Genomic DNA, 24344 nt, shown 5'->3' with positions numbered 1-24344 from the left:
AACACAGATATATAAGACAGAGATAAGATACTAATAAGGAAACTAAATCAATGTGAAATAACAAGAGTTATATTAATCTCAAAAGATTTTTTTTTAACTTTTATAAAAATTATACTTGTTTTTTTTTCAAAAGGAAACTACAGAAATTTTTTAGTTAATCTGAGAATAAGAGAGTATTTATTTATGAGAAAGTTAATAGCCACTTTGGGATATTCTCAATTTGTGGTAACAAAGTATCCAGAAAGTGATATGTATATAAGCTCCAGAAAATATCAGAAAAGAGAAATTTCTGGAGGAAGTTGAGAGTGAGTTTCTAGATTTAAAAAGTAGGTGCACAGAAAATATAGAAAATATAGTAATAACCACAAATATGGATGGGATGACAAATTGTCAATCGTAGAGGAGAACAAAGAAGAGACCTTGATGATTATATATATGTGTGTATGTGTATCTATCTATCTATCTATCTATCTATCTATCTATCTATCTATCTATCTATCTATCTTTCTATCTATCTATCTATCTACATTTACATACATAAACATACCTGGAATAGGAAGGGAAACAACTTTATTTTAATGGCCAACAAAAAATGTAGTAAAGATGAAAACTACATTTGTGGAACAATATCATGGAAGCCAAGAGAGAGGTTTCTGGTCAACACACTACAGTGCTGTGGAGATATCAAAGAATATCAATATTAGGAAAACTTTATCTGACCAAATTAATATAGTGTAATAAAATAATGGCAACATTTATTTTTTTAAAAAAAGTAAAAAATTATATAAATGCTAGGTTATCAAGGATAACAAAGGATTTTAGCAAACCTGAAATTTTATTTTTATTTTTTGATGTTGTAATAATAAGAAGCATGGCAGCTTGAAGGAACAGAAGTGTTTAGATCAAGATTAGTTTTAGGCAAATAAACCAGTAGGCATAAAGAATGGTGGCCATTTAGGAGATATTGAGTAGATGAGGGAGGAGAAATAATTTTTTGAACAAAGTTCTAGATGAAGGAAGAGAAGATGGCACTATTCTAGACATCTAGACTATAATCAAGTGATGAAATAAAACATATTGATAAAAAAAAAAAAGGATTAACCATAGGAAAAAGAAGAGACATTAACTCTTATTGTATTCTTAAATTTATTCTTAAATAAAAATGTAGTTTTTAATGGAAGAATCACTACATTTTATCATGTTTTTATTCTGTGGACCTTTGTGTATATTTTTATCATATATAAATATGCTTGAGTACTATTAATATAAATATAATGTCCTTCCTCCATCTGAAAAATTTAAGCTCTTGTAGGATTCAGTACATATCTTTATTACCCAAAACATTTCTTCAGACTAGGTGTTCCACAATCGTGTATCTCATCTTGAAATTCAGGACTATCCTGCTTCCTCATTATCTGAAGTTAGCCAAACTGTGAAGTTAAGGAACAGTTGTTCAGACTGCTACATCTACTCAAGACTTATGACTTCAACTTCAATGAGTTAGGGTTCAACTACAAAATTAGAAGGAAATGTCCATACATGGCTATCCACCTTTCTGACACCAACAGCAAGTTCAGGGATTTCCCAAGGCCATCCTCAGGTACAATAATTCACTAGATTCACAGAACTTGTTGAAACCTATTATAATCCTAATTATGCTTGTTACAGAGAGAGGATACAAATTAGAACCAGCAGAAGGAAGAGTCCTAAAATGCACAGTCTGAGAGGGTTCTAAACATGAAGCTTTCATTGTCCCCAAGGTGTGTTACTCTGCTGGCATCAATGTGTGACAATATGTAGAGAGTGTTACCAATCAGGAAGCTCACTCAAAATCTGGTGTTCAGAATTTTATTGGGACTTTTTTATATAGGCATGATTTATTGATTAATTGCCCATGTGGTTGAACTTAATCTCTCCAACACTCTTTATACTCTCCATGGAGGATGAGTTGATATCACATGGTCTGATGCCCCCACCCTAAATCATATGTCTGGCCTCAACTCTGAGACTTTTAGATTAAGCCAACATCAACCTAAATTATTTTCTTAGCATTAAATATGGTTAGAGGGGCTCACCTTGAATAACAAAGACATTTTTATCACTTAGGGAATTTCAAAGGTTTAGAAGTTACCTCTCAAGAGCCAAAGATAAAGGCCAGGACTCTCTTCAGGTGAGGCTAAATTCCTTACTGTCCACATTTCTAACATATTGTTTAGCCATTTCCTCACAAAAGTTTTCTAGCCATTGTTTCTAATACAGTTGGGGCCCAGAATCATACATATATTAATATTTGTTTGGCGTAAAAAACAATATATAATGTCTTTATTCATCATAATGCCATTAGTATGTGAATATATATGTGGGCATAAATATATTTATATTGTCTTTCCAATTGTTTTCTCCTACTTAATTGTAACAATTTTCTGAAGGACTTAGTGATAACTATTTTTAGTGTGATCTTATTATGTCATTCCTTCCTTTCCATTTTCCCTTTATTGATCTTATTAAATCTCTAGTCAGACACATTTATCACCATAACGAAATGTTTTGATAATGACTTAGCTAGTTCACTTCATTCTTTTATCCTGTATTTATCTTATATATTTCTATTTGTTTTCTATATTCAGTATTTTATATGTACTCTATATTTTTTATTCTACCACAAGTCTCAATCTCTAAGATTCTGTGCCCCTCAAATCCTTCTTTTGCCACGGTATTCACAGTCATTAAATATATTTTCTCTTTTCTAATTCTCTTTAACAACATTTAATCAGTAAAATATTTTTCCTTTTACCTCTATGATATTATACATTATACAAATACTAGATTTTATGTAATGTGTGTTTAATCAAATGGAAAAACAAAGGGTTGTCTTTAAAATTTCAAGGCCATGTGTGTAGCACTCACACTTCATATGATATTTGCAAAGTACTTTAACAGTAAATGCATTTCATATTATTTCTAATCTTCCTGTTTAATGGTTTTCTGAAGAGAATAGTTGATAAAAAGGCAAGTAAATGTTAAAAATGTATGTATGTTTTACAAATTTTTGTAAATAAAAGAATGAGTTAGTATTTTGATTTCTGAAGTCCCAATTAGCACAATAAGTCAAACTTTTAAAAATACATATAAGAAGGAATAAAAGGATGATTTGAAAAATACTTAAAGAATAAATTACAAAGTTTCAAATTATGCATTTGTTTTTCAGAGAATATTTATTTAACAAATACCCAGTGCAAGGCATTGTGCTACACTCTGAATTTTTTATTTAATGTTAAATACAGTTTATTTTATTTTATTTCGAAGAAGCAATTGATATGACTTGGCTTCACTTTATTTTCAAAAACACACACCTTCGAGATCATTGATTAGTTCTTTATCAATATTGTTAACTTAATCAATTGCACTTCGCCATGGATCTTTTTGTTGTTTCCTTTCTCCTTTCAAAGGCATTGAAGAAGAAAATCACACACCTTGGTATTCATTGATGCCTCTACACATCCATATCTCAGCCTGACTCAAATTCCCTTAGAACTATATTTCAGTCTAAGACTCTTCCTATCCAATCCTTTTTTCTTTCCCTTTTGGTTCTCAGAAGTTCCACTTGTATCTAATTGAAAGACTCTCTCTGCCTACTTATGTTCCCTTCATCTCTTTTATGTTTCAGACATTTTCTCCAGTAAATCTCTTGTAGGTTTAACCCCGTTTTGGTGTCTGCTTCTTGAAGAAACTAACCAATCTTTATCCTGAAAATAAACAAAATCTAATCAAGTTCATAGGCAATGAGAAAGAATCTCTGCTCTCTTGACCTTCTTTTAAATGTAAAAATATCCTCAAGTTTCAAACCAACTTAAAAATAATTTTAAAAAATTCTCAGCTCTATGAATTCCTTTATTTAATAGACTTCTCTGTTCATAAGCAAATTGTAAAGATCAATGTTTACTTGTCTTCAGTTTAGTGTCACTACCATTTATTCAGAGCACCTATCTAGTTGTATTTATGTTGTGTTAAGAAGAAGGGGAAGAAGGGTATTCCAGAAAGCCATACATATACCTACCTATGAAAAAAACAAATGTGATTTAAATGTGTAGTGAGCAGAGTTGAAAAAGTTATGAACTAGACTTTACCTCCATTTGAAACACCTATGCCTAGAATAAGTTTTTCGGTCATTTATTTCTTTTTCCCAATAGATTAAGAGTTCCTACACGATATGAATTGTGTTTCTTGTGTTTGTAACTCTAAATCCTAAAATAGTTATAAAGAGATCAATTAATGTTAGTTAAAAGGAAAAAAAAATATGAAAACCAGGAAGATGGGGGAAAAAAAAAAAAGGAAAAAGGAAGAGAAGTATATAGAAATTTTGGAGAAAAGAGTATATGAAATTTTAGAAAAGTAAAAGATAATTAGTTCCAAAGAAAATACAACAAAGACAGAGAAGACTTTTGAAGTGGCTGAATTCACTCATGATTAGAAGTAGTTAGAAACAATTTTCTGGTGAAAGCAGGACTTAACCCAGATTTTGTAGGAATTGGAGAACTAAAATGAATGGCAAGTAATGTGGAAGGCATTTCAGAGGAGAGCCTCATTTTTAAATGACACGCTTAAAGGAAAATGAATAGTTCATATTCTACAAGACAGAGATGCAAATGGGACTTATTTTATATTGTTTACTATAATCTCGGTTTTGATAAAGACATTAAAAGTCTTGGTCTAAATACCAATCAGTCAGGCAGTTTTAGCAGGGGAGCATAACATCTCATTTAGATACAGATCTATTATTTATTTGTTTATTTATTCTTTGACTGAGAATGTGTTCTACTCAGACCTTTTAGAACCCACACATGCAGGAAAGTGGGAGATAATAATCTCTCTCTAACTCTTTGGATTAGCTGCATCAATAATAATAATAAAAAGGCTGAAGAGGTTGTGGCCAGATCACTTTCAACTCTATTAAGAAATTCTCTCTGCAATGACTTAGAAGAAATTTCACTCTCTGTTTGTACATTTGCAAATGACATAAAATAATGTAAAAGCTACTTTTGACATAAAATGATGTAAAAGCTACTTTCTCATTGAAAATGAGAAAGTTGAGAGTTGTGAAGAGAAAATATACATTAAATTGTTGGTAGAATAGAAATCATATTTCTGCAAAACAACTTTAAAAGATAAAGTAACAGATCCCAGGACTTCGGAACTGTACTTCAAAATCGTGTGTTGAAGAGATTGGACTAGTAAATGTGCTTTGCTAGATTTTTGTCCTGATCTATTAAAGAGTGATCTTATATTAGACTAAATCTCAATATCCAAATCTATTATATCCAAAGTACGAGCAAAGAGATTATAAAAATTTCTTTTTCTCATTCGATGTTTTCCCACTTGATATAGCTGAAATAACTTTCTTAATAGATGTCAACCAGAAGTATTTTCATTAATGCAGACACATAACTGTGCAACGCAGACTATGGAAACTAACAGTTACAATCATGAATTTTTAATTCATATTAAGACAAAAATTATCAATATCTTGATTTTTTCTCTGGAGTCTACAAAATCAATTGAATTTGTCTTCTACATGACAGCTTTTAAATATTTCAGCAGAGTTACTATGAGTCTGCTAAGTTTTCTCTTCTTTAGACGGAACATACATCCTCCTAATTCTAATAACATTTTCACTAACAAAATTTAGTTTATTATTATTTTTTTAAACAAGCCTTCAAATTTGAAATTATTGTCTATATAAATTCTAGCAAGTATAGAATAAACTGAATTTATTTTTCTGGACACAAGAATTTTATTAACTTTTTGTGGGCAGCTTCATTTTACAATAACACTTAATGAACTTCTAGTCAATTAAAATCTTATATCTAAAAAACACAAATTGCTATTCAACTAGCTTCTCTTCACCTGTACTTGCATAGCTAATGTTTTTCTTATCCATGTGAAGACCTTCATATTAATCCTTATTAGATATTGTCTTTTATAGTTTTGGCTCATTTTTGTAGCTTAATGAGAACTAGCTGGACAATGATTCCATGCTCCATTTAGCCCATTGAGAGCAAATAAAGTTTTGATCAACTTACAAGGCTGAGTTTCATAAACAGTTTCAGGGATGCATTGTGCAGATTGAATTGAAGTACAGAAAAACTGGAGGCAAGAGGGCCTGCTGAAAAATAATTGCATTAGTCTAGGTAAGATAATTGTAAAAATAAGGTAAGATAAATATAAAATAATTATGTGGTAGGTAAAACTATAAAAGGACAATAAAACTTCAAATTAACAAAAATTAATGTTGTATGTAGTAAGGGATAAGTCAGAAAACAACTCTCAGGTTTTGAGTTTTGTTATTCAGAAAATGACAGTAAATTTGACAGATATATTGTGGCCCAAAGAGAGAGGTAGTTGGGGAGAAGGAAAAGATTTTTGATTCAGACATATTAATTTTTAAGTGATGGTGATACAATCAGAAGTTCTCAAAGTACATGTAGGTTATGGGAGAAGGCTGTTCTGAATTGCAGAACTGAGGTAGATGTTAAAGGTAGAGATACTCAATAGTCATCTATGCAGAAATGATATCTGAAGCCCTAAGAAGGGATCAGAGTTTTCAAAGAGCCATGCATTTTCATAAAATTATAAACTTAGGGATACTAGAAGTTGCATACCAACCTAAAGAGAAATATCTTAAGGAAAGGCTATGGAAACACAAAAGAGTTAACATACTAGAAAGAGATTAATTGATATAGAACAGGATATACTTAAATTGTCTTTCAAGTGTTCTGTTAATGAAGTCTCAATATTAATTTTAAAAGATTCAAAATAAATTGTAACCTCTTGTATTACTGAAATCTTTATTATTTCTTAAAATAGTGGCATTTGTCTTTACTAATTACTGGAACATTTTATTTTCAAATCTTTCTCTTTTAGAAGCTAAGTACTCACAGTTAAATAATCTAGATAAAGTTAACTGGACTGGTTGTACTTTTATAACCATGACTTATTTTAAAGCCAGTCCATATGTTGTAATCTCTTCCTGGGACTTTATTTATCATGATTTATATGTATAGCCAATCATTATTTATAAACTATTTACTGTGTCAGAGGGAATAATGAAGTTTGAGAACAAAGTGTGTACAATATTATTATTGCTAAGCTATTTTTATCTCATCTCATCCCTGTTTCTGCTTTAACCCATCTAACATGTAGAATTATAAGAAGATGATTTTCATGCAAAGACAAAAATACAATCTCTGGTTATGAGTTTATATTTACTGATCTTCACACAACTACTTTTTCATATTTTGTTCCTATGATGCTTTGAACATTTGGGAAAAGAAGCAGTTATTTGTGACTACTTTTTTATAATGTCATCTTCTTGCTGGGAAACAGAAACATCCAAATAAAAAAGAATGCATAATAAGAAATATATATGAATAGATATAGAAAGTAATGAAAAATTAATTACATTATTTAAATGTTGAAAATAATTAAATCTACTGTAATTATTTTAAAATAGATTGATTTCAACATATATTTACATAGAAATTTAAAAGGATATTATAACTCAAAATGGACTAATCTCCAGCTGTCATTTAACCCATTTTTAGAAAAGAAGTGTAGTTTGCTGCCAGTGTTCCTTTAACATCACGGATAGGAATGCTACATTTTCAAGGATTTGACATTTTCAGTGATCAAACTACTAGAAACAGAATGCTATAAATAGAATGATGTCATTTGTTTCCAAAGACTATTGATATGCTAGACTGATGTGAAAATAATAATAAAAGTGAGATATTTTGTGGCAAATTTTGGAGGAAGGTTAGGAATATAATCCATGAGTTATCTTGGGGTAAACGCTGCAGCCACAAGTGCTGGCTGTGAGTATTCTCCAGGGCAAATGGGAAAGGGGTTAATAAATATGAATAAAGATGATACCAGCATTAAAACACAATACAGATGTGGTTGCAACTTTGCTGCACATGGAATTATATGCCTCTCTGGAAAGATTTGTGAATTTTTTACAGAAAAGTAAAAATATGACTATTTAATGTGCTCAATATAGCCGCTTAGATAATAATGCCAATATTTTATACATTGGCTAGAAAAATTCCACTGAAGCTAATATTTTGAAAAGATTATAAGGTATTAATATGACGTTTACATCATTTAAACTTTATGTCATTTAAGAGTTACAATTACAGAAGTTATACATAATTATTGAAGGCTATTCTTAAAAATTTTAGAACAATTTCTAATATTTCTTCAAAATTAGACATTCTATGAAATTAAAAAGTCATGCTCATGTTTTAAATGTTTGACTTCCATGGAGAATAACATGTGATTAATATTAACTTAGACTTTTAAAAATAATGATAAAACGTTAATTAATTGGTTTATAAAATACATATACTATTATATTTTCAATATTGATTCTGTAGTCAATAGTTCAACCTTTCAAAATATTTTTTCCTTAACCACACTAAGAATTTAACCATTATTTTTATGTGATTGATGATTTTTAATGTTTGGCTTTTCATTTATAAGTAAATGTAGGGGATACTCAGATTTAATTTTTCTTGGCAAATTATATATATTGTTATTAATATCTAAATTTCCTTCTGACTCACCACCTTTGCATATTCTGTAGTAGCAGAAGCAGGAGTAACTTGAACCTCCCTCTTTTATTTTGATTAAGTGATCAATAACTTTATAATTTAGTTTTAATATTTTGCATGGGACTGGTAATGATTATAATTTTATTGGCAAATGAAATTTCTTAAGTGAATATATTTTTATTTCATATTAATAATTTAATTGTATCAATAGATTTTTTAATATTTAAATTTTGTGGCAATCCTGTATTTACCGGAAATCCATCTTATACAGTTAAAAAATATAGATAAATTTATTTTAGTATTAGTTTTCAAAATTATGAAAATGCACTTTGATATTTATCATTTTAAAAAATAAGATAATGGGAAAGGACAGTCTCTTCAACAAACGTTGGTGGAAAACTGGATATCCACATGCAATAGATTGAAGTTGGACCCTTACATTACACCATAAACAAAAAATATTTCAGAATGGATCAAAGACCTAAACATAGAATTAAAATGATAAAACTCTGAAGAAAACATATGGGAAAACTTCATGACATTGGATATGGCAATGATTTCTTGTATATAATATCAGAGGCACTGACAACAATAAAATAGATAAATTAAACTTTAATAAAATAAAAATAAAAAAATAAAACTTTTGTGCATCAAAAGATACTATCAAAGGTATGAAAAGACAACTCAGAATAAATATTTGGAATGCATATATCTAATAAGGAAATAATATCCAGAATATCTAAGGAACTCCTACTACTTAACAATAAAAAATAAACAATTTAATTTAAAAATGGGCAAAAGACTTGAATAGACATTTCTGTAAAGAAGATATGTAAGTGACTAATAAGCACATAGAATGATGATCAATATCACAAGCCATTAGGAAAACATAAATCAAAATCAAAAGGAGATATCACTGCACATGCATTGGAGATGGCTAACATAAAAAATATGAAACAAAAAACAAAAACAAAAAAAACAGAAAATATTAAGTTTTTGATGAAGATATGGAGAAATTGGAATCAATGTGAACTGCTGTGGAAAACATTTTGGAAATTCACCAGAAAGCTTAACATAGAATTACCATATGATTTAGCTATTCCACTTCTAGGTATAGACCCAGAAAGAGTAAAAGTGGAGACTCAAAAAGATACTTGCGCACCAGTGTTCATGGCAGCATTACTCAAAATAGCTGAAAGATGGAAACAACCCAGATATTCATTAAATAATAAATGCATAAACAAATGTGTTATATACATTCAATGGAATATGACTCAGCCTGAAAAAGCAAAGAAATTCTGACACATGTTATAACATGGATGAACATTGAAAAATTATGCTAAGTGAAATTAACCAGATGCAAGAAGACAAATATTGTATGATTCCACTTATATGAGTTACCTAGAATAGGTAAATTCATAGAGACAGAAAGTAGAATAGAGGTTAACAGTGGCTGGTGGGAGGAGGGAGTGTGATTTACTATTTAATGGGTATAGAGTTTCTACATGGGTTAACGAAATATTTCCTAAGATGGATAGTGATGACAGATGCACAACAGTGCACGTGTACTTAATGACACAGAACTGCACGTTTAAAAATTGTTAAAATAGTAAATTTTATGTTATGTACATTCATCACAAATAAAAGAGCTAACAGACAAAATCTGTTTTTAAAACCAAGAGTTCCTGATATAGGAAAAACCTAAGACGGTGAATTCTACCCATAGATACCCAGAGATTTTTTTGCGATGCAGGGGCAAGACAAAGACAAAGGGACTCCTGGGAGCAGCAAATACCTTGTTGTAATCCTGAAGTTCCAGGGTCACTCTGGCACCTACATAACTTCCTTCTTCTACACCCCCACACAGACAATATTCTCAACTGAACTCCTTATTTTGGCTTCAGCTACTAGCCATGTATTCCTGTCATCAGAGACTAGAGTCTAAAAGACTATTTCCAAGAAACTGAAGTTTAAGAATCTAGAGCCTAAGACTATAATAGTAAGTTATTTACTTTCAGAAACAAGTTGTAAACTTTTAAATGAAGATTTCCTTTTAAAATAAATAAATGAATTGTAAGCTACAACAATAGCATTGGCTATACTTCAGGCATTTAGCCACCTCCTCCTTTCACCACTAAGTCTGGCCAGAACCTCTATTTGCCACTTCCATTGGTGCGTGTGGAGTGGAGGCTGCAGCCCAAACCCTGGCACTCCTTTAAAGTCCCCAGGCTGTTCTCAGCAATAATTCTTTTATTTCTCTCACTGGTAAAGGTCTTGAGGTTGAGTCTCTCATGGCAGAGTCCTAGGTTATTGACAAGAACATTCTGAGCCTCAGTCTGCCAGAGAGATGTTAGGAGAATGAGATGTAGTTCAAAGAAATAAAAGGTGGCAAATTAAGGAATAACAGAGACACAGTTCTGAAGACTGCTTGATGGATTGGAGACCATCCCAGGGGGAATCTCTGTAGGCATATGTTGAAGATGGTGATACCACCTGAGGGAAAATCCTAGGCTACTATATTACCTCAGAAAGAGTCATCTTCATCCAGAAACACTTGGATTGAATGAGAATGTACTGGCTCAACAGAATCTGTAAAAAAATTTAAGAACATGCCAGTTCCAATTGAATACTCTTGAGATCTTAAAATTGGAATCCAGTTCTCTTAGTTAATATCCTTAGGGAAACCATTCAGTCCTCTCCCCTTCCTGTCTGCATTGACCAAATACAAGAGAGAAAGGGAGCCTTCAGAGGAGGGAGATCCCTGAAACTTTGAGGGGCAAGATCAAGCTTCCCTGTGGCAGAAAGAAACTTTAAATCAGAAGAATGAGCTTTACCCAGACACGCGAGCCACACCATTGTGCACTGACATCCTAATGTGCAGAGAAAGGGATATGGCATAACGTGCTTTGATCTTCTAGGTTTGCTGTAGAGCTGGGTGTGGCCTAGAGTGTCCCTGAGCTCCTGGCTGGTCTTGGCTACAATCAGCACTTTTGACTTCCCCAGATGCACTGTACAAGTAACCATTTCTGTCTGAGCTGTAAGCAGAGAAAAATCATAACTGTTTTCTAGAATCTGGATGACCACCTCCTACCTCAGCCCAAGCAATAGTCTGTCCTGATTGTTATACTTTAACTGATCAGAGATGGAACACTCCATGAGACTCTGTGTGGTCAGTTGTGGCTCATGGAATACTGGCAGCCGGAAGCAGAGCTGCCATGCCTTTGGAGTATGGAGGGCCTGCTGATTGCTGCAAAAATATCTTTCTAGCTTCTTCTGGAGCACCTGTGTAGGGCTCTGCTGGTGTCATCTGAATACTTGAGATGAGTCCCAGGTGTCTGGGAGATTCTAGCATGTACTGCTATGGTGGTTTTTATAGTAAAAAACTGACATATTTGAAGGAAAGAAAGGTTCTACCCAGAAGGTTTTCTATCTGCATAGAAGTATCAAATGATCAGAAGATTGGACTATTTACACAAGCCCATGAGGCCCTCAAGTTTACTGTGGTAGAGGCCAACACTTTGAAATTACAAAGGTTGTGTTTTGCAGCACTTAATAAAGATCTAAACAGTTTTTTTTTTTTTTAACTTTAGAACACAGTAGACTTTATCAAAAACAGGAAGAAAGTGAGTCCTTCAATTTTCTCTTCATGGACTGATGATGGCTTCCTTTAAGGTCAGGCAAGATCACTCAAAGATTTATCAAAATCCCCCCAATCCCAAGTGACTAATGCAAAAAAAAATCTTGAAATCTTCTCAGAAAAATATAGAATAACTTTAGAAGAAAATAATGGAGGGTCAGAATGAAAATATTCATCATAAGAAAAATATACAACTGCTTGCTCAAAAAAAATCTGCACGAATAGATGGAACAGAAAGAAATATTTGAAAATCAAAATGCTAATAAAACAGATTATGAATGGTAGGTAGAGCGGCAGTGAAAAATCTGACTGAAACCATGCTGAATATCATACATTTCCTAGTCATTTTAGAGAAAATCACGTGGATGACAACTTGGAATGAAAGAAAAAGTGAATCCGAAAATGGAGATTGCCTAATATATCAGTCAAACTATGATTTGAAAAAAACTCATCGATACTGTTAAGTGTATACTTTAAAAATCAAGAAACATCCAAAAGTTATGTGAAGAAAATCACATAAATGAAGAGCTTATAGGATAAATAAGAAGTCTCTCAACTGAGCAGGTATCTTAAGTCCAAAAATGTATAGCTTGAGAGTGAGGTTCAGAAGCTTCAGGTGAAACTTCAAATACTGCATAAAGTACACCAAGAACATGTAATGCAACATTAGAGAAAATCAACAGAGGAAGAAATTCATTGCTTAGAAATAGAAGAGAAACAGAACAAAACAAAAACTTCACAAAATGTGTAGAAGCATAAACTACACATATCAGAAGGGGAATTTGTATAGGAAAATGGCCGAAGACATGGACTAAAAAGTGGAAAGAGCCATTTCCTTCAATCAAAATCAGACTCATTTCTACGTAAAAAGTTTAAGAAAGTTTGATGGAAGCTCTGTCAGCTGAAAGCTCAGTGAGCAAAAAAAAAGAAAATTTTCACAAATGCTAGTTAAAGTCAAGTTGAAGTTTCAGCCTTTTCCAAGTGACCCTTTGCTCCTTCTGTTCCACACTCAGCCCACAGAGGCCTGGAAATATCAGGGATCCCCTGGATCATCAGGTGCCCTAGGAAGGAGGAAAGTCATGTTGGGAGGGCTCAAGGATAAAGGGTCACATGCAGGTTTAATTCAGCTTTCACTGCAGCTGACCCATGAACAGCTGTAAAAATAGTGTGATATTTGCCTGTGTTTTTGCTCTTTTTAAAGTAATTTTGATTTATATTTTAGTTTAACTTATTTAATTAGTGCTGTAATTTCTCTTATTGAAGTTTGGTAGTGGTGTAATACCTAAGACTATTTTTCAAATATAGATTTGTTGAAGATAATTCTCTGAATATATTACTTTCACTTCATCAGACCTAGAATTAGGTAGTATAGATATTATCTTTTTATTTAAATAAAATATAGACTAGTACTTAAACCACATTGAAGTTTGACATGGGTAGAGGTGTTTAAAAGAGTAAAGTCCATTTATAGTAACAACAACAACAACTATATAATACAAAAAAAAAAAAAGAAAGAAACTGCATGATATAAACAACAAACCAATCTATTTGCATTCTTAACCTCTACATTAGAAACATATTTTCCATTGAATTAGCCACTAATAATTACAGAGAATGCTAATATTTCACCACAGTAATAGTAGGTAAATTTGTAAAACTTAAATAAATTGTTATGAGTTCGATTACTACCTGTACTTGTGCCCCTTTACATAACTATACTTGTATTTGAAAGGACACCAAACTCAACAGGTCTATTCATATTTTATTTATTGGTCATCTTCTTTACAGATTTTTGTCTTAGTTTTTTTTTCTTTGTATAGGGTATCATTTTTCATATTTTACTTTTTTTTAGGTCACAAAAGGATGTTTTTCTCAATAAAATTTTGAAACACCTAATATAAAAAAAAAAAAAAAATCTATCAACTTGTTATTACATGTATGAATTGGAAGGACTGACCAAAGCAGTGAAACAAAATGTCAGAACAAATCGTGACTGCAATTTGAGCCCAGGAGCTCACCAGATCTCCTGCTCAGGACCAATTCATCTTAAAAGTCTTTCGAGTAATATCTCACGATGCTGATTGCCTATACTAGGAGCTACGATCAAAAACTGTAAATCTTTTTGTCACCATGAGTTGTATAAAGCAATCAATCTCAATCCCTTAGGATAAATATTTTGCAAACAAAACAAAACAAAACAAAACAAAAACAATAACAAAATAATTGTATTTTACCCATCTTGATGGACTAGTGAATCATTTTTAAATTGAGAGTGAGGTTCAGAAGCTTCAGGTGAAACTTCAAATACTGCCTAAAGTACACCAAGTGCATATATCTATATTATCTATATCTATATATATCTAATGTGCATATATCTATATTATCTATATCTATATATTTATATATTCTATTATTATAATATAATGACATTTTAATGATTTGAGCATCAATATTACCTCACAGTAAAGATACTTAAAAAGCTAGGATGAAACTTACTTTTTAAGCTGGTTTTGATATGTAAGAGTAGTTATTCTGTGTTTGATTTTCAGAAGTACTAAGTTAAAAATAAAGATGTATTTCTTTATTTTTTTTCTATCTTTTCTACAATAGAGCACTACTCGATTTTAACTTCCCACCTCATATGGATTTTACACTATTTGAGTTGTTTCTATGTGAATTAAATGACAATATACTCTTTGACTTTTAAAGATATAGTTCTTTACTGCATATCAAATAATGAAGTTGAATGGAAAGTGCATTGGATCAAATATTTCAGTGGGATCACCGCATATTGATGTTCATATCTTCTTTCTCAAAGACAGTTCCTCTGTAATGCTGCACACCAATATGTCTGTGCATTTTTGTTTTAACACTTTTTGTTGTAGCCTTTTCTGAGCTAGCACTTACTGAAAGCTCCTATATTTTCAAATGGAAGAGATTGAACATCCCTAATCTCTAAACTTCTCTCTATATGGAACATTGCAAAATATGTAAGCTATTGTATATGTATAGGGAGACATTTCAAATCTTTACAAATAAGTTAATAATGAATCGATGATTAAAAAAAATTCTTTCAAGTACTTAAAATTTGGGAATCATGCAAGAGACGATTTCCATTTATTTCACTAAATTTTTATTAAGCTTTGTTACTGTATCAATTATACAAATGTAGCAAATCTCAATTTCTCTATGAATTTATTTTACTAAAGTTTCATCATTGCCTTTGTTTTAGAAGGAGGTAATATCAGAAATTTCTGTTTGAAGAATATTTACTGAACATGTGAAATTTTTACTAAAAGATACTCTCCATGTTTTGTATATATTATAAATATTTGTTTTAATATATATACAATTACAGTAATTTTTTACACAAGAAATTCTGAGCTTCTTAAAATTGAAAAGCTATCAATATAGTGTGTATTGTTTTTCAATCTCTTACCTCTGATAAAACTCAAAACCAAACAATATTTAGCTCTAAAAGTAATTCTTACCATAATTGTTTGCATTATTTTCCTATGAATGTCAGAACCATATATTTAGCTGCCTGAGTTCTCCTCATGTCCAAGAATAAATTCATGATGTTCTCTAAATCTCGTCCTCCTGAAATTTCTGTCTTAGTAAATGAGACCACCCTATATATACATAGACATTATTTTGACACAATGTTTTTCGTCATGCTTCAACACAAAGCTTGCGAATTTTTCCTTCTAAATATTACTCCCATCTTTCCACTTTTCTCTCTAGTACCATCATCTCTTGACTGATCTGTACTTAGCTTACTCTGGTATTTCTATGTCATCACTTTTCATCCTCCAATTTTTCTTCATTAATTAATAATAAAATCTGATTATATCATGCATGCCCTTTGTAAATCTACTCAGTGACATCTTATTGATTTAGAATATAGACCCAAATTAGTGATATGTCCCTCAAGCTCTGTACAATTTAGCTCCATCCTACTATTCTAGCTCCATTTTGTGTCATTCTCTACATAGTTGCCCATATTCTGTTGACCTTGGATTTACTGCAGGTTTTCATAGACAACACCTTTCTTTTCTATCAGAACATTTACAAGTTATTCTACTATTTAGAACATATTCTCTCCTTGCTCCTATCTTTTATTAGCAAATTCTTCTTAATCTTTCAAAATTAAGCCAAAGCAGCATTTCCTTAAAAAAAAAAAATCATTTTCTTTTTACCAGATCATGCATAAATGACTTTTTTGTCACAAGATAGTTATTGAGCCCAGAGTTTTTGGAAATAGAAAGTGATTAGCAGTTGCTACTTCTTTCACAAACATTAAGATGTGAAGAATTAATGAGTAATAATTATGAGAAAATTGAGATAGAAAGATTGAAGTGCAAAATGGAAATAGCGAGGTATAGGCTGAAGATTACTCTTTTGCAAAACTCTGAAGTAAAGGGATGGATCATATATTTCAGGAATATTTCCTTTCAGATGAATGAGACAACAACACATTTGTAAGGTCAATAAAAAGGTCATTAAATGTAGAAGAGTTCCCTACGTATAGAAGAATGTACAAAAATGAAAGTGTTCAATTAGATGAATGAAAAATGTTCAGGAGTTTGAATATAAAAGCCAGACAGCTAATAGTTGAAGGTAATGCTAATACAGTTCTGGAATAAATGACAAAGTTAATGTTTTAAAATTCAGTGTATCTTTTGCATGGACCAGTTATTCCACAAATTCTGAATTTGATATGTTTTGAATTTGAGAAAGCAGAAAAGATGACATAGAGCTGCAAAATACTTGAAAATATACTCTCTACCACATATAGAGATATCCTCTTTGTTTTTCTGCCTCGCATCTAGGGCTAGATTGCCCAAAATCCCTAGTCTTGGAAATGCACACACATGACAGGTGTCTAAGTGACTGAATTATCCTCCTCATTTTGAGAAATGCATGGAATAGGAGATAATCTCCCAGCAGAGGTCAGGGCCTTTATCTTTTTTAAGGGCATATGGTTTTGCTTTGTCTTTTTGTTTTCTCACATCTAAAGGACCAAACATATTTGAAAGCCTTTCGAGGAAGTACAATTTTCTAATTAGATTCTACTGCAACCTAATTAGGAGGAATAAAAAAAAAAAGTGCATCTAATAGTCCTTACATAAACTTTAAAAATAAACATGCAAAATATTAGCTAAAAGCCAACTTGGCTTTCTCTTGTAATCTAAAACACAATTTGTGGCTTAAACCAGAGACCCACATTATAGAGATCTAATGTTTTTCAGCTCTGCAGAAGTCTTTTCGACATTTTGTTACAAATATTTCACATCTTTTTTTTTTTTCTAATCTTCCATTAGAAGGATATATCTGATGTCATATGGTTTTATTAAAGGAAATGCAGACCTTAAAATGGGAATTTTTATGGAATTCAATTACAATCACCATCATATTAAGTCCTGGGGATTAGACACAGTGATGTTTGAGTCCTAAGAAATTTCAGAGTTGAGAAGAAGTTTTCCAGGTCATTAAGAGGAGAAATGGTACTATGGAAATGTAGACAGGTGCCACAGTATAAAGAGGCTTCTGTGTTATACCAGAAAATTTGGATTTTACATTTCACGTCATAATAAATAACCAAGGAAGTTAAATGAAAGAGCGTTATGATAAGATGTGAATTTTACAGGGCTAATTTAGAAAGCATGGAGAGGAAATTAGAAAAGGAAGAGAATAGAGGCAGGGAGAACTGTTTATAGACTGTTGCCTTAACTTGAGTTAAAGATGATAAAGGCTATAGTGAAGACACTAACATTGAATGAATATATAAATATGTATATATGTATGTATGTATATAATATTGAATTTCATAATATATTTATGGAATTAAATTAATCAAACCTTGTGAATAAATGTGAATGTTGAAGATATTTCAGAAGTTAGTTGGTCCCCAATTTTCTACCTGACACTAGATTTTCAGAAAAAAAAAATGAAGAATTTATGGTGGATTTGAGAGTAGAAAAATGTGTAGATGTTGACATCCAGTTTCATTTTCTGAACAGTTTTGCATGAAAATTCTGTACTAGTGGCATCTCCTGAATACTCTCTGTAGTTACTCCTTTTCTCCATCCAGCCTGCAGATTTCTTCGTTTTGCATCTTCCCTGGTTTAATTATCAGAACTTGATCTGTAAAGGGAAAAGGACGAGAAAAAACACATGTTATCAAGTTTGATCCAGCAGTTAAAAAAAGAAAAAATAGAACAGAGCTATTGCAAGTTACATGTTCATTTGAAACCCCAGTTAAAATAATTAAGTACATAAGCGTACATTCATATGCATACCACCCCTGAGGCCCATCATATCCCATGACTTGTGAATTCTAATTCTCACCATAAGACTTTTAAAGACTGTTTATGTTTATTCTAGAGTCATGCTGAACTAATTTAGTCATCTTCTAGCATTAGGGGAACTTTTAGGTAAATACACTCTTGAGCATTGTATCTGATTTCACATTCATTTCCATTTTGCAACCATTTCTTTTTTATTTTTGCATATTATTATATACTCATTTTTCTCATACAGCTCACTTTCAAACATATTTGCCATTTTTGTGCAATTTATATATGTACTATTATTAGATCTTCATTTCATATTTTCTATTTTAATTATGGAAGTTTTCAATGAACTTTGGTTTAAGACAAAGAATAGATAAAGCGAACTAGTAAAACTATGTGACGTCTGATTCTGCAAAACAGTTAAAAACAGTTAACTCCTTTGGGAACAGCAATAGCCAAGTTGTAGACTCAAAGGACTATTCAAAGTGAAGGAAGGAAAATTATGTTTCTGAGACTATGAAGTACATCATAAATTAAAGCCTTGTTGGAGATTGCAACAGACAAGAAACAAGTGTGCAGAAGGAATATAATGACTCTGCTTAAAGAAAAGTATTAATTAGCTAGAAAAGAAAGGAGGCAGAGTCATAAAGGAAGCAGCCTCAAACAACAGATCCAGTGACCTGACTGAGGGCTGGGGGTATGGTCTACTTCTAATCACAGACAAATTGAGCAGGCCAATAGCTTCACCAATGACAATTCTAGGCAAAGGATGCAAAGATGTTTTTCTCCAATATAAAAGATAACTGTTCAAGCAATACTTTGACAAGGGCACCCTGAAACACAGAAATATGTCCTGCCTTTGAAACTGCATTACTGTAGTTTATATATAGTTTGACATGTTACCAAGAAAACATGCTGTTGTAAACTAATTTATTGTATGGTGGCTGGTAGAGTAAAAAAGCATTGTGATTTAGAAAAGAGGTTTCTCTTGGGGTATTTTTGGAGTATGTAAAGGCTTAGGAGACTAACATAAGTCTAGGGAAAGATGAATTTGCACTGACCTTCAATAGAATTTATGAACGTGACTGGAAATCCCAATAAGCCATGTGTGCTTTACCTGCTGTGTGAAATGTTCATAGAAACTTCAAAATTTAGAACTTTTATGATATAGGTAACATTTACTGTACAGATCAATAAAAGTTCAATATACTTTATTTCATTAATTGATATAATTTGATAAAAATATATCTATTTAAATAATGGGGTCATTTATTTTTCTGAGAAACTGATCACCAAATGTAAATTAAGATAAAAATGTCTACAATAAAAAATCATAGCTTTCTATACTGAATGGGAAACATAGTTTAGGTTCAATCTCAGTGTTGTATTGGTAAATGTCTAACGATTATTTCTTTGTGGGGAAAAGGCTCTGATTTATAGCATTTTTCTACTTTTCATGATTAAAATACTCTAACAATGTCTGATTTCAAGCTAACAATTGACATCACTGAACACGGGATTGAAAAGTGACACATAGAATCGGCTCTCACAAGTCAGGGAGGAGCCAGCTCTGGTTAACCACAGAATTTAGATTAAAAGCACCATTTTAAGAAAGATGTCATATTGTGATTTTCTGTAAGAGATTTACAAAGAATAGGTAATTTAGAATCAGAAGAATTTTATTGTAAATGTAGTTTATGTATTAACTAAGAGATTTTGGGTAATTTAATATGTCTTGGGTCTCAATTTTCTTATCTCTAAAGTGTATTATTATAAAAAGCTTATGAGACAATTCAATAGTTAAATAGTAATTAACCATTCTAAATATGTTTTTATTACTATTTTCTAATTTTAAAACAAATTAGTTCTATTGCCAATTATGTAAAAATTAAAAATATACAGTAGCTGAACTCTAGAATTTTAGAACTAGCAGAGGTTTAGGACTAGGTCACTATTCAAAGTCATGAGATTAATTCTCTTAATGACACATGACCAGTTTGTATTGAGACTGCAGCTGAGGTCTACTAGACCCAAGCTATTTGAATTTTCTATAATGCTCTTGTATTATCAATTTAATGGAAAAGTCATAGTTGAGACAAATAGGGCTTCAAGGTTGATGGAGGTTTTCTTACTAAAACACTGACTGAAAAAGGAATACTTATGATGTCATTTTAAGAAGAAACCAGAAGTTTTTTGAGTCAGTACAAATCATCTTTCTTGCTTTTTAGCAACAAATTACTTTTTTCCTTTATATATATACTTTATATAGCTACATATCTAGAAACACATTTTTTTGTTCATGCATATGATTAAGGTGAAGAAAAGACTACTTAAAAAAAAAAGGACAAAAATAGTGAAAGCATTGATAGAGAAGTTTTCATTCCATTCATACATGTTAGTATGGAAACACAATTCTATGTTTCATAGCTTTTGAATGGCATCAGAAATAGTTTAGTTTTGACATTTACCAAGTTTTGTGTTAGCATATGTCCAATAACTGTCTAATATTTAATAACATGAGATGCTGGCTAGGAAACTGACTAGCAATTTTGATAAATAATTCATTCATGATATTAGCGCATGATCATACATGATCCTACCATATTCTTCAAGGCATTTTCTCTAACTATAATAATTTCCCAGCTAATTAGCACCAGAGTAAATGGTCTTCAACAAAAACAAAGACTCTAACAAGTCAACAAATAAGCGAAGTTGGGCTGCAAAAATCTGCCCAGGTAAATTATTCATAAGGAAGAAAAAAAAAGATATTTGAGAAAAATAATACTTTATAAACATGAATTGTTGTGGACATTTAATAGTCATAGCAAATATTTAGTTTTGATACGCACACTAAAGTGTTTCCTACATGAGTGAAGCTAGAGTTTGGGGGTAGTTTCCCTCAAATTTCTGAAACATTTTAAGATTCTCTCTCTCTCTCTCTCTCTCTCTCTTTCTTCCTCTCTTCTAGCCTCTCTTTTCAAACTATACATGTTAATCCTCATCCCCGCCCCCCCAAACACACACACCACCACCATCTAAAGGAGTACTGTTCCATCCCCCAGTCTCAGTTCTAACTGCTGGCTAAGCAATCCATGGGCTGCTTTGGATTTACATTCTTACCATGGTATTTTTTAAGCTGATAATTCTCATAAGCACTTTACTAGTTTCCCTATGGATTTTTGCATCCACCTCAAGCTTTTTTCATTTTCTATTTCAACTTTACATTGCCTGTAATTTCTCATAAATTTCAGAAATGTCCCTCTTTCTGCCTATGTGTTTTGGGGAAAAAAGTGAAGTGGAAATGTCTCTCCTTCAAGTATAGATATTTGGTTTACATATTAAAGGCAAGCCTTTTCCTGAGAACTCTATAGTTATTTTATTCTTCAGCCAAAAATCTTGTTAGCCTGAAGACTTATGGTAAGTTGTTTATATGTTTTTTAGTTTTAAAAAATAAATTGTGCAAAAACGAAAGACGCTCTTAAAGTATACATGCTTGAGCTATTCAACCAGACAGTTTTGGTATGAAATTAATTTTAAAGAACCTCATTCTGAACCAGTGAGGATTTGCTATTTATGGTGTTGTCTCCATCTTAAAACTTTGAGTTCAGCTACATACATATATATGTGTATATATATGTATATATGTATATACGTGTGTGTGTGTGTGTGTGTGTGTGTGTGTGTAATGTATGTATTTTATTAACAGACTTGTAAACAAAGTCTTCTCATGGACTTTCAAAAGAACCTGATGCCAATTTGCTTACACTTTATATCTTCAGGGAATGTAGAGAGTTGTTTGGTAGTAAATAGTTAAAAACATTTACATATATAATTTAAGGCCATGGTTCTCAAATTTACTGTACATAGGATCACCAAAATTTTGGTTGTGCATTGTTTATTTGTTTAAATGAATTTCCAGGGTCCTCCCATTCTGTAATTCTGATTCAGGAAGTCTTACACATGGGCAAATGGACAGGCTTTGCAAAATCTAGTTTAGGAAATAGTAAATTCAGTGAAGAAAAAAATCTATCAAATTGTTTCAGTAATTTTACCTTTTTCTACAAATGAATTGATAAGATAAAATAATTGATAAAAATAACTTTTAGATTCTTCAGGGCTTTTCCTCCAGATTTCATGGGATATTGATGGTAGTTTATTTTAAAAGACATTTAAACATACTTTATTAAATTTTATCAGCATTGTGCATTTTATAGCGCACAGTCATGAGAGCTGTTAATTGAATTTCTAAATAAGAGCTATGCACTTCAAACAAAATTTTAGCCTAATGCCTTGATTGTAAGGTTATGATTTGTATACAAATAGGATTCAACTACAGTAGGATCAAAGCTTATAAGGGAAAGTTGTGTTGTCAGCATCATGCATATATTAGACTTTCTCTAAGGAATAAAGCAGCAAGAAGATTTAATTATTGCAAATTTGTGGGAGGATCAGTGTGTAATATATTATTTATTGTGGCATTTCATGCTAGATTAAGCAACATCATAGTAATGCCAACACCATTTAGAAGCTAAAGAATTAAAATAGAACTCCCCGGAGAACAAAAAATTATCATAAATCTTGTTTTGTACCAAAACATTTAGTTCCTAAAGTTTAACTTTTCCTATACATATTTCCTTACAAAATAGCTAAATGAACCATAGGCTTCAACATAACATTTTGTTTAAGTATTATTAGGAGCAAAAGACTTTAGATCTATGGCAATAAATAATTATTTCAGGATGTATACTGCAGGGGTGTTAGAAAATAGGAAAGTTTCACATAGTCACAATGATTTATACAACAGAAAAAAAGTCATTGAACTGGCCCCATGCATTTTATAAGTGATCTTAAAGTGGCACTGCTTTTCAGGGCTCTGCTTTACCCCTAATGACCCAACCCCACATGAACAAAGAGAACAAAGTAAGGGTGTGTTTATAGCAATTATGAAAATTTGTTTGGGGATTACAACAGGCCTAAAATGTGTGTGTGAGGGGAGGATGTTTCACTGAAGTGTACCTGCATAATTTAGTTTTTCTAATTAAATGGTGCTGTATTATAAATATTAATGTGTGTGTATATGAAACACATAAATTGAGGAGATATTTAGGATTTTGAAAACTGTCTTTAACAATGCTAGAGCTAAATCTTGTATCAAGAAAATGTCCTATATCACAGGCAGTCTCAGCATTTTGATTGTGTTAAGTTAATCTTAATGAGGATAGTGAAAAGTAGGTTGAGTCTCCTTTTGACTATCTCAGCTTTACTTTTCAATTGTGTTTTATTCAAATAAAGGTTCTGGTTATTTACATCTGTGATATGCATTTCAAATTTGAGATTCAGCATAAGATGATCAAGTGCTAAAATACGGAAAAATTATTTGATTTTTGTTGGTACTTGAAGAGCTTAATAAAGTTCATCAAATGCAGTAAAGAGAGAAAGCAATAAAGCTTTATGTTTTTAAATTTAAAATCATAAGTTAAATTTTATCTTCATATTTTTTTTTTCTTTACTACCTATTGCATATTGCATAGAGTATTTAGACAAAATCAATATGGAAACTAACTAAATTCACTTGTCAAACCTGTTCGCAAATTCTGCCTTTTATTTCATTCTAGTTCTTTCACAGAATAGTCCAATTTCTCACAGTTCTGGAGGCTAAAAAGTCCAGTATCAAGGAGTGTTTAAAATATAGATTTGATCTTGAACTTATCAGCCTCCAGAACTGTGAAAAATAAATATTTGTTTCTTTAAGTTACCCAATCTGTGGGAATTTCTTACAGTAGCAAGGTGCCGGAGTCTAAA

At 31.5% G+C, this 24344-nt stretch overlaps 1 protein-coding gene across 1 annotated transcript in view; it reads left to right on the top strand.

Moving 5' to 3' along the window:
* Nucleotides 1-24344, top strand: part of CADM2 (cell adhesion molecule 2) — a 992109-nt gene that overhangs the window by 389173 nt on the left and 578592 nt on the right. The window lies entirely within an intron of this gene.

This window comes from Pteropus vampyrus, unplaced genomic scaffold (genome assembly GCF_000151845.1).
Source record: "Pteropus vampyrus isolate Shadow unplaced genomic scaffold, Pvam_2.0 Scaffold26, whole genome shotgun sequence".
Taxonomy (NCBI): Eukaryota; Metazoa; Chordata; class Mammalia; order Chiroptera; family Pteropodidae; genus Pteropus; species Pteropus vampyrus.
Note: the sequence above shows the minus strand (reverse complement) of the source record. Positions and strands in the feature narration are given on the sequence as shown.